At 38.0% G+C, this 11,800-nt stretch overlaps 1 protein-coding gene across 1 annotated transcript in view; it reads left to right on the top strand.

Moving 5' to 3' along the window:
- Window positions 1-11,800, top strand: part of LOC111141973 (solute carrier family 15 member 5) — an 86,058-nt gene that overhangs the window by 68,785 nt on the left and 5,473 nt on the right. The gene's annotated exons all lie outside the window — the stretch shown is intronic.

Below are 11,800 nucleotides of genomic sequence, written 5' to 3'. Positions count from 1 at the left end.
AAAAAAAAAAAAAAAAACCTATTTAACTATTAGGGTCTGCTTAGCCAGAGCAACTCCATATTGCCTAGGTAGCCATATTGTTGTTTACATCCACGGACTTCATTCCGGGAATAAACGCCCCAGTAGTTCCTGGTATGGTTCCAGGTATCCATTCTGGGGTAAACACCTTAACAATAGAAGCCACGTACCTTGCATCTGCTGTTACGCCCTATAAAACCAGCCTGTGAGATCAGGAGGGGGTCGCTCTCTTTGGAGGTGGCCCTGGCCGGTCAGTCTGACTTCTAATGCTTGGCATAGAATAAGGCTTTGCATAACTTTCACTTTGTCTCAGACTCGTTCCTTTGATAACGGACCCCAACACTAAGCCGGGACAGCGGCCTGCTACTCCATCGTTTACCTTTAGCTAGGCCATACTCGACCTGCCTATCAACTGGATCAACTGACAGGCCCCTGCTAACTCTTGCAGGCAAATCCTGCTCGCTTCCTCAGTCAGAAGTAGATGCAGAATCTTCCGTATGAGGTTATGAATCTCAGATATAACTTATCCTACACCCCCAAACTTTGGCCCCACACAGACCCTTGGAGCTGTACCAAAGCAGAGTTCAAAATACCCTTAGACTATGGAAAACAACTATCCACTGCTATTGGCTCGCAAGAAGAAAGAGCAGATTTTGAGTCAGACAACCCTGGATTCAAATTCAACTCAGCCCTTAACAAGCTGTGAAATCTTGAGCCCATTACTTCTCTGAGTCTCAATATCTCTGTCTCTAAAATTGTGTCACTAAATAACTTAACTTCCAAGATTTCTATAAGGACTAGAGGAAATAGATATAAAGCATCAGGTTAATAAAAGTGCACAGAAATAATGATTTGTATTGTTGTTATTGTAAATTGATTGGGATCTCAACTTTTTCCAAGTGGGCTAGGATTATCATGGATATGATGATCTGCTGTAGCACTCTAATAACTCTTCAGAAAAGAATGTGTTCCATAAATGAGGACATCGGGTATCCTATTCAGCTTCGATTCCAGCTCTGGATTGGGATGAGATGAAATAAAGCAGTACTCTGAGATTCTTCTTGGCCTTATGGACCCATGTCATTAGTGGAGCTTCCTTTGTATTGAAAACATACAACTCTAGATGGAATTAGATATGCATTGGTGCTCACTCTAAGAGTGCCTGGAAATAGTATCGACATTGACACTAGAAGGATGAGTGCTATTTGGCTTGGTGAGCACAGGAGTATTTGTGGCAGAGAGTACCTATACCAAGGCCTGGGGGTAAAGAATTACTAGGCACATCAGAAGAACTCAAAAATCAGTAACCTGAAAATAATCAGCAAATGGGAGGAAATCGCATGAAGTCAGGTTGAGGAATTAGGTGCAAAATTATGCAGGACCTTGGGCTTATAGGAATTTTTTAAAACTTGAATGCAATATGAAATCATAAAAGCACCAGGCAAGTGACATGATCTATTTGTTTTGAGATCATTGTGAATGCAATATAATTTAGAAGGGGGAAAGAATGGTTTGGGAGAAGCATACGATTGAACTAACCCCAGCAAGTCTAGAGGAGGGATGAACTAGGGAAGAAATAGGGAGATGGAGAGAAATGAATGGATATAAGCTTGATGTTAGAGGTAGAATCACTAGTGCCTAGTGGAGTCAAGAGGTGGTAGGATACAGGAGAGAGGAATGGTATCAAGGAAGCATCCAGATTCTGCCAAGGGCAACAGGATGGACAAAAATTTCATTTACTAAATGGAGAACACTAGAAGACAAACAGATTGGGAAATTTATCACCTGTTCATTTTTTAACATATTAATTTTAACATACCTGTGAGACATCCAAATAGAAATATCCAGAGCTCCATAAAAAGATCTGCCTTAAATACATAAATATGAGAGTCCTTGGCACAAAAATAGCATTGGAACCCGTAGAAGTGAATTAAATTACCTAGCATAAATATTGAGAATGAGAGCAAAAAGGAGCCCAGTACTTAGATCTGAAAAGCCCCATATTAGAGTTTAGTTGGAGGAGGAATGGCCTGCCGAAGAAAGAAAAGTAGCAGCCAGAGAAGTATGCATGTATATGCATATATTTATTTACTGAAGATAAAGGAGAGGATTGTTTCAAATAGGAAATGATAAACCAGGTAAAATCCTACTGTGAGATCAAGTAAAATGAAGAATGGAAAATATCTATAGATTTAGCAACAGTATGATCACTGAACACTTTACCAAGAGTCATTTCAGTGGTGAGAAGGGAATGAAAACCAGTTTGGAGTGGGGTGAAGAACATTTAGGAAGTGAGTAAATAAAGGTTACCACCTTTAAACAACTTTTTAAAGGAACTTGGCAATGAAGAAGATTTAAGAGATAAGTGGGGGCTAGATGGGAATGTGGGTAGGTTTGCCGGACTTAGCAGATACAAGTATAGGACACCCAGTTACATTTGAATTTCAGGTAAACAATGAATACTTTTTTTGGTACAAGCATGTCCCATGCAATATTGTGAACATACTTTACACCAAAAAATTATTTGTACAATGTTTAAGACACGGTTACCCTAAAAAATAATTCATTGTTGTTCTGAAGTTCAAATTTAATGGTGAGTCCTGTATTTTATCTGGGAGGTTAGGTGGGAGTTCGAGATACTTTTTTATTTCAAGAGATACTTGAGCATATTTTTTTAATATATATTTTTAAAGTTTTTAAATTTTTTTATAAGCATATAATGTATTATTAGCCCCAGTGATACAGGTCTGTGAATCGCCAGGTTTACACACTAAACAGCACTCACCATAGCACATACCCTCCCCAGTGTCCATAATCCCACCACCCTCTCCCTACCTCCCTACCCCCCCCGCCCCCCCCCACAACCCTCAGTTTGTTTTGTGAGATTAAGAGTCTCTTATGGTTTGTCTCCCTCCCGATCCCATCTTGTTTCATTTATTCTTCTCCTACCCCCAAACCCCCGATGTTGCATCTCCACTTCCTCATATCAGGGAGATCATATGATAGTTGTCTTTCTCTGATTGACTTATTTCGCTAAGCGTAATACGCTCTGGTTCCATCCATGTCGTCGCAAATGGCAAGATTTCATTTAATATTTTTTTTTATTTTTTTATTGTATTATGTTAGTCGCCATATAGTACTTGAGTATATTTAACTGAGGAAAACATCTGGTGATGGAGAAGCTAAAAATGTAAGAGAAAGAAACGGAGATTAACATCTTACCGGAGGGTGGATCCCTCTTTCAGGCACTCACACAGAAGAGAGGATGGGGAAGATGGGGGCCCCGGGGAAGCAGAGGTGTGGTTCTAGTCTTGGAAAGATGCTGGCCCCTACCTTTCAAGACTCCTGGGTTTCTTTATGAAGTGGGCAGCCAGCCATTCGTGAGAGCAAAAGGGGGTTCGGATGAAAATGAGGAATAGAAAGAGCAGAGAGCTAAGAACGTGTTACCACACCAGCAAGAAAAGAGGATTTAGAAGAGAAGCATTAAGATTGCCCACAGTGTTGAAGGGCCAGTTGATGCTGGTAATCACGAAGAGTGATACCAAATGACCGAAAGCATGATTTTGTCCAGTGGTATTCATTCAGATGTCCAGTGCAGTTATGAAGCTGTCTGGTAGATTTTTAAATGGCCTAAAGACCCCAGAACAGGAAGAAAAGCACAAAATCTACTCTTGAATTAAAAGAACGTGAAGTGAATCTTATATGCGATTTCCCTCCAAATATGCAAAAGAGGGGGATGGATCTCTTTTCAAATTCTGAAATAAACAAGTCTATGCCATTAGCTGACTGAAGTTACAAATTAGAGAACACACTGTACAAATAAGCAGATATTGGGCAAAATTAGTTCCTTCTGTATCCATGGTGTTATTTAAACTCACCATTTTACTATTTTAAATAGCTCCACTTTGAGGTTGACTTATAAATTCAGTTCACAAATCCGTACTGGGTTCCTACTATGTGCCAGCCCTGGCCAGATAGTGAATTAATAATACCAAGGCTGATGTTTAATTAACAAGAAGAACCTTATAGAAATATAACACTCAAATTAATATCAGATACGTTCATTTGACTAATGCTATTACAATTACAGTTCATAGCTAATGGCATTATCGGGCTATTATCACAAAGCATTACCTCTCTTCTAAAACTCATTTCCATGATAATTCATTGAAATCATCATGAGAACACACTATCTTGATGGGTTTTTACCTCCCAACGCTCTTCAAGAGAATGAACTCACCCTTATAAGAAAGCCTGTTATCCCAAGTATCACCCATGCTCATTCTTTCTGCAGTTCAGGTGAACAATGCACAGCGATTTCTCCACAGTTTTGAAAGACACAGTGTCCCTTCCTGGATACAGCCACCTAACTTCATTTTTATCCACAATTCCCAGGAAGTACAAATGCAAATTAAAGTCTCCACGCAGACTTATTATGAGAGCAAGGTATCAAGCTGTGCAGATTTGGGGCCCAACCTCAGTTCACCCATTCAATCAACAAATAATTATTCTGTCTCCTTTGCATGACTCCAGGCAAACAGCTCAGACTCTCTGTGCCTCTGTTTCCTCGTCTGTAAATTGAGGGTAATCATAATTTGGGTACTTATTAGACGAATACGAAAAAGTGGTAGAAAAGCCAAAGTTAGCATATAGTTGTTAGATATTATTTCCTTCAGGTATCATGAAAATTAATGTGTTTTAAAAATTAACTCAGGTAGGAGAGCTATGAATCTCAAATGAAGCATTTAAATCAGGTTACTGAAAGGAAGAAGGAAAGAAATTAACATTTATTAAGTGTCAGTTATATGCAGACCTTGCTATATGTATTTTGCAAACATATTATTTCATTAAATCTTCACAACAATTCTTTGGGGGTGGATGTTTGTAGCCTCATCATGCGTAAGAGGAAAATGAACGGAGAAAGTTATGTAAGTTGCCCTAATCTTACAGCAGGGGTGGATTCCTGATTCCCAAGCTCCTTTTGCTACACCAGAATTTATTTCCCATGGCACAGAAGCACGTCTATCCTAGAGAATGGCTGTTACACGTTTTTAATTACATACTTCTTCGCACATAGGAAGTGAGGGATAGAGTAAGGTATAAAACCCATTTCCGTTCTGTCTCAACAACTTTGGACGTTTGCTAGATCCCCAGCATTACAAAAAATAACTGAAAGAGAAAAAAAAAAAAAAGATCTAACAAAGTCTGAGGGGGAAATAATGGCTCACTGTGCCCAACAATCATTTGAAGAGATTCCAAAAGGCACATTTTAATATTTTCAAAGTTCCATTACATTCAAAATAAAACAGTGTTAGTAAAAAGGGGAACTACTGAAACTTCCTCTGAAAAGACATAGCAGAAATATGCCTCCAATCAAAAGCAATATGCCGTAGCCCTTCAAATAATGCATGTATATTTGAGATATTTGGTAAATCTAGGGTTTCAGTAGGGAAATATAGGGACGTATCATGGAAGTGAGAGAATCTTAGGTTTCAGAATAGACTGTTTATTGTTACTTGGGATGTTGTGATTTCCAAAATGATATCTTAGGACAGTTGTAGAAACAGCACCTGACTTCTGAACTGGAGCATCAAGGTTGCTATTCAATACCACAGCTGCTGAAAAAGAGTAGGTTGTGATAGAAGACCACCCTTTTCCATTGTTTTATCAAAAACCGAACGTAATTTAGGGAAGTCAGCTTTTCCAAAAGTATGCTTGATGAAATGGTTTTCAAAGATTATTTTTCGCTGTAAAGGTATTATGATGAAATAAATCCAAACTTTAAAGGAGCAGGGGAAAAGACCAGTAAGAGGATGAAAATGACTGCTTGGGTAAATTCTTTCCCAATATATTTTTTTTTAATTTGTGTGCATGTGTGCATGGGTATTAAATTTATAGAGATTTTAAATGAAATTGGGGTCTGAATAAACTCTGCTGAATGCTCAATAAAATAATTATATCAAGTTCCCACTTTTTTTCCCCTTACAAGTATTGTGAGCATATTTCCATGTTACTTCAAATTCACACACACAAAAAATCCCTCATTTTTTCCCCCCTAGAATCCTGGAAATGGGATTACTCATTCAAGAAGGATAAACCTTTTTTTTTAAAGATTTTATTTATTTATTTATTGGACAGGGAGAGAGAGCACAAGTAGGCAGAGAGGCAGGCAGAGGGAGAGGGGGAAGCAGGCTCCCTGCTGAGCAGAGAGCCCAAGGCAGGGCTCAACCCCAGGACCCTGGGATTATGACCTGAGCTGAAGACAGGAGGCTCAACCCATTGAGCCACCCAGGCACCCAAAGAATAAACATTTTTTTAAAAAGATTTTACTCATTCATTTGACAGAGAAAGAGATCACAAGTAGGCAGAGGCAGGTAGAGAAAGACGGGGAAGCAGGCTCCCCGCCAAGCAGAGAGCCCGATGCAGGACTTGATCCCAGGACCCTGAGATCATGACCTGAGCCAAAGGCAGAGGCTTAACCCATTGAGCCACCCAGGTGCCCCTGGATAACATTTTAAAGACTATTGAGAAGTAAAGACAAATTGTTTTCTAAAAGGCTGCATCAATTATGCACCACTGCAGTAGAAAAACACTTGTTTCAGTGTGTAAGCTGCAACCCTGAGCATAATCATATTTTGGTTTTTGTTAATATGATTGGGAAAAATTATATTGCATTACTACTTTAACTTATATTTTTCAAAAATGGAAAATTGAAATTTTTAATGTTATGAATACTTTGATCTTTTCTCATTCATGGAATGCTTGATCATATTCTTTGCCCATTTTTCTTTTTGGTCTATTTGTCTTTTTTCTTTTTGATTTTTAAACAGTTTTTTAACTTTAGGGATATTATCATTTAGTCAAATTTATTGCTAATATCTTCCTAGTTTTAACTTAACATTTTAATTTCATACATGAGTTTGTTTTGTGCAAGTTTTGCTGATACATGTGATGAAATCTATCAACCTTTTCCATTGCGATTAATATCATTGCATTTATCTGTGGTTGTGGAAATTTCAGTAGTTTCATATTTCAAATATAATATTCTCATCCTTGTGGACTTTATTTCTGGGTTAGGTACACACTTATTTCCTTCAAACAACCAAATTTCACAGTATAACTCGATTTTTTTGTGTGAAAAATTAGTTAATCCATAAGTACTCCACAGCCATAGGATAATCAGAATGAAACTAATCAGTAATATATACTTTAATATATTCTTAGTTCTTAGGAGATTCTTGGGCTGTTTCAGGGTTACCTTTCACCTGCCTCTTGATTTATGATATATATTACATATCAACTATTGCTAATCATACCTCACCATATGGTTAGTCTTCATTTGTAAAAATTTTATTTCCTAGGGTGTATATTTCCAGATGGATTTTAGAATCATTTTATCAGTTTTCCCCAAATCTTGTTTTTATTTTAATAAAATACGTAAAACTTGTTTGTTAACTTAAAAAAATAAAACTTTTATAATCTTTTGTGTTTCACCTACGTATATAACACAATTTTTTCTTTATTCAATGTTAAATAATTCAGTTCAGTAAGATTTTCTTTTCTTCATCTATATCCTGAACATTTCTTGTTGGACTTATTATAAGCATTTTATGCTCTGCTTCTTTTTGCTGTTATGAACCAACTCCTTTTCCCTCATTACAACTCGCTGACATAATCACTATTATATAGGGGGATTATTAATATTTATGTCTGTGCCTTGCATTCAACTTCTTAAACTTTCTTAGTAAATGTATGAGAGTATTTTAGCTTATCTTAAGTTTACAACAAAATTATCTAATCTTAATTATAATTTCTTCAAATCATTTTTTCCAATATTAACTCTTATGTTTTGTGTCTTTACGAGGACATAGAACTTCAGAGCAATGTTAGTACCAGAAGACAAGTCACATTTTATCCTGTTCATAATCTTCATTTGAATCTCTTTTATTTTTTATTAAGCATATTTGTAGGTTTATCAAGATAACAGTGAAGGGTGTTCTTTATCAATGTACTCTTAATCCCCTTTACCGACTTCACCCATCCACCCACCCCACCTCTGGTAACCACCAGTTTGTTCTTTATAATTAAGAGTCTGTTTTTCAGTTTGTCTCTCTTTTTCCTTATTTATTCATTTGTTTTGTTTCTTAAATTCCACATATGAGTGAAATCATATGCTATTTGTCTTTGACTGACTTATTTCACTTAGGATTATACTTTCTAGCTCATTGCAAATGGCAAGATTTCATTCTTTTTTATGGCTGAAAAATGTTCATATATATATGTATATAATGTACACACACACACACACACACACACACACACACACACACCCATCTTCTTTACCCATTCATCTATTGGTGGACACTTGGGTTGCTTCCATGGTTTAGCTATTGCAAATAATGCTGTTATAAATGTGGGGCACATGTATCCCTTTGAATTAATGTTTTCTGGTTTTGTTTGTTTGTTTGTTTGGTAAATACCCGGTAGTATGATTACTGGATTGCAGGGTAGTTTTTATATTTAGTCATCTTCAAAAGAAGAGTTTTATCGATAGACAGTATTTACCAGTGAAGAATGTATGTGGATTCCCTTAGTCTCTGTCCCTTTCCCAATTTTTAATAAAGTCTTCTGTGAAAGTACACCTATTAAAGCCCCAAGTTACTCTTAGGAGCAGACTGCTGGGCTGGAATGAGAATTTTACACCATTTTCTGGTTGTCCAACCATCTGATCAAATGATGTGATTGTAAATTGGTCTCAAGCATACATGACTCTTAGGTGTTCCCTAAAAATCACATTCATGTGTAATGTGTTTCTTGGGGAGCTATGCTACATGAATGCAGTGTGCCTTGCTGGTCATGCTCCCACTACTTCCTGTCTTACGGTTTAATGGGGGTACTAGAAGCAGAGGTACTTGGCGTTGAGTACTGATTAGAATGGAATATGGAAATGCTACTTCTCCTTCCCAAAGCAGTAATTATGCATTAGAACAACAGCAGCTACCAGTATTCTGTTTAGAACTGACCTTGATTTCTGTGTAGGGGTATGTTCTGATCACCTCCTATTCACCAGCTTGGTGTGGGAAAGAGATCCTCAACCTAAATGGGCTAAGATGGCTGGCTGAAAATATGACACCTGATGCTGGGCGATGGACTGACAGCAGTTTATTAGTCATATTATACTCATAGCCCAGGGCAGGAGAATGTGCCATGCAGGGCCATATGAGGCTGCACTTGGGAGTAGAGTAAATGAGGATCTGCGGAGGGCAGGCTTGGTAGGAACAAAGCAGTGAGGCAGCTCCTGGGTCCTGCAGGAGGATGTGATTGCTTGAATAACATTGAAGGCTGGTAGGGAGGCAAAAGCTTTAGGGCTAGGACCAGTACCAGGCACCTGGTCTGACTAACAGGGGAGCTAGCCTTGCGGGGGACGGGGGGACTTCCCACCATGTGGGGAGGGCATCGGAAAGAGCAGAGAAGTATGTGCTTAGGACTTTGGGGCCCTGTGAGGCTCCAAGACATGAGGGCAGCACATGAAATTTGGGGCCTCACAATGCAAGACATAATAAGGGACAAGGATAAAGTATATTCTCTTTCATACTAGCAACTTTGTGTTGTTTATGGCAACATGATTCTATTAGCATCAGTGGGGGCTTTAGCAGTGCTGTTGTAACAAGATGAGGGTTCTACTGAGCCATGCCTCTACTTATCTCTCTTGCCTTTGCTCTTTAATCGGTAAAATACAAGAACTAGTCTAGATAATTCCATAGTCCTATTGTCTTTAAAATGGCCATGATAATTTAAAGTAAGTGGAAACATTTTACTTAATATGTATAAGGCCTAATACTCCAGAGTAATTACCTTTTTGCATGTCTGCCCTACCAACCTATGAGCTCTTTTTTCTTAAGCAACTTGGAATGCTCATCTCCTGGTAAATGACAACTTCTTAGCAAATGATTTCCAGATGAACAAATAGATCTAACTGAACAAAAAATATTTGGGGAACTTCTGAGTCTTGCAAAGTATTTTGTGAATGTTCTATTACTCAGTGGCCAAACACTCATTACTAAGTAGGCTAGATATACTATTAAAGTACTCAACGAGGGTTCACCAAGGCACTTCCTGTCCTCCACTGTTGAGGCATGCATGTTTTCTTGTGTTTATAACCTTCCTACCCACCCAAGCTAAGATCTGGGGAAGTTTAGTTTGTTCCATTCTAGACCTTAAGTCTTCTCTTTGTCTCCTTTTGCAAGGATGCCCCAGATTTCAATCAGCTACTAGAAATGTCTGATGAAAAATGGCACAAATGTGAATTACGACAATAAAAGTTTATAAGCTACTAAAATAAAGTTATAGTACCTAAGAGCTGAGTCAACTGACAATGTTAAATGGAACATTTTACAACCAGTCCTGGGATAATGATAAAAAAAAAAAAATGGCACATGAAGAACATGAAGAAATATCTGATAGGAAATGGGTCCAAGACCAAGCTCAGGCTACAGGATTTTGTATATGCCACTTATAAGGTGTGGTGGGAGGTGATAATCTCAAGTTTTGGAGTGCCTCCTCTGTGTCCAACTCTTGACATCTATTATCTCTTTTACTTCTCATAACAGCTCGGTGAGAAAGGTGTTGTCATTTTAGAGAGGAGAAACCGAGGCTGAAATGGTCTGTTTGGGCAAATGCCCCAAAACAAAACTATTAAATAATGGAGACAGTATTTGACTTCAAAAGTCTCTCTGCCTCCAAACCCCATGCTCTTTCTTTGTCTCTTCACCCCCAAAGCTATCTCTTTACATAGACTGATAATCTCTTTATTAATAAAGCAAATTTTAGGTTTCCAGAACTATCTCTCTGTCCAGCTTGATGCCAGTGTATATTCCAGTCTATGAATTCAGATGATTTTTCTCCTTACCTGAGGGCTCACCTTGTAAATTAGCTACATAGGGAATGTAAACTTATAGCTAAGTAAGGCAAAACTACGGAGCTAGCATGAGGATCAGCATTAGGAAGGAAGCTGAACACTAAAAATGATATTTGAGAAGGACTATAGAATTTGAATAGGTGATATTTCAATCTTTCATTTTATTTTTTAAATACTCCACTCACAAAATGTTTTGTGTTGCTCATAAATTCCCACTGCCTTTCCCTAACCTTTCCAGCACGACATCCTCCCTTCACCCCTCATGCCCATAATTCCAACTCCCGGCACTTCTCATTTGTACCCACCAGAGCACCCCTAGTGACAGTTCCAAGCACATGGTCATGGGCAGGGCAAGCTGGTACCATATCCAAATAGGCTGGTATGTGCTGTAATTGCACAATTTTTTTTTTAGAAATATTATGTTTTACCTTAAAGATCTTACAAAATTTATATTCTTCTCCCTCATCTAACTTTGTTATAATATAAAGATAGCCTTTTCAATTACTTATTATGGACCAAAATTCATGCTCCAAGAAAAATTAATGTCATGTTAATTCTGAGGATTCACATACTCTGTGCAAACTCCTCTTAGTCTAGCCAGAGAAACACAGTGATAAGATGGTCTAATCACATCACATGCAAAGTGCCGATGTGAAATGAAAAGGACAGAAATAAGATTGGGATATTAATTCAAGAGAAATAAGGAAATAGGACTGTTTGAATAAGCTTAGCAAGGTGGTTTAGTTCTTCCTGAAAATATGTGTGATGTCATCTCACCTTACCTTGACTTCCACCCCAACTCCCCTCATTCAAGTACAATCAAATGTGTAGTTTCTAAACACACGTGCACGCTCACCCACCCAG

Source organism: Enhydra lutris, unplaced genomic scaffold (genome assembly GCF_002288905.1).
Source record: "Enhydra lutris kenyoni isolate GAN:26980312 unplaced genomic scaffold, ASM228890v2 scaffoldscaffold7, whole genome shotgun sequence".
NCBI lineage: Eukaryota > Metazoa > Chordata > Mammalia > Carnivora > Mustelidae > Enhydra > Enhydra lutris.
The sequence above is the reverse complement of the archived record's forward strand: the minus strand, read 5'-3'. Positions and strand labels throughout refer to the sequence as shown.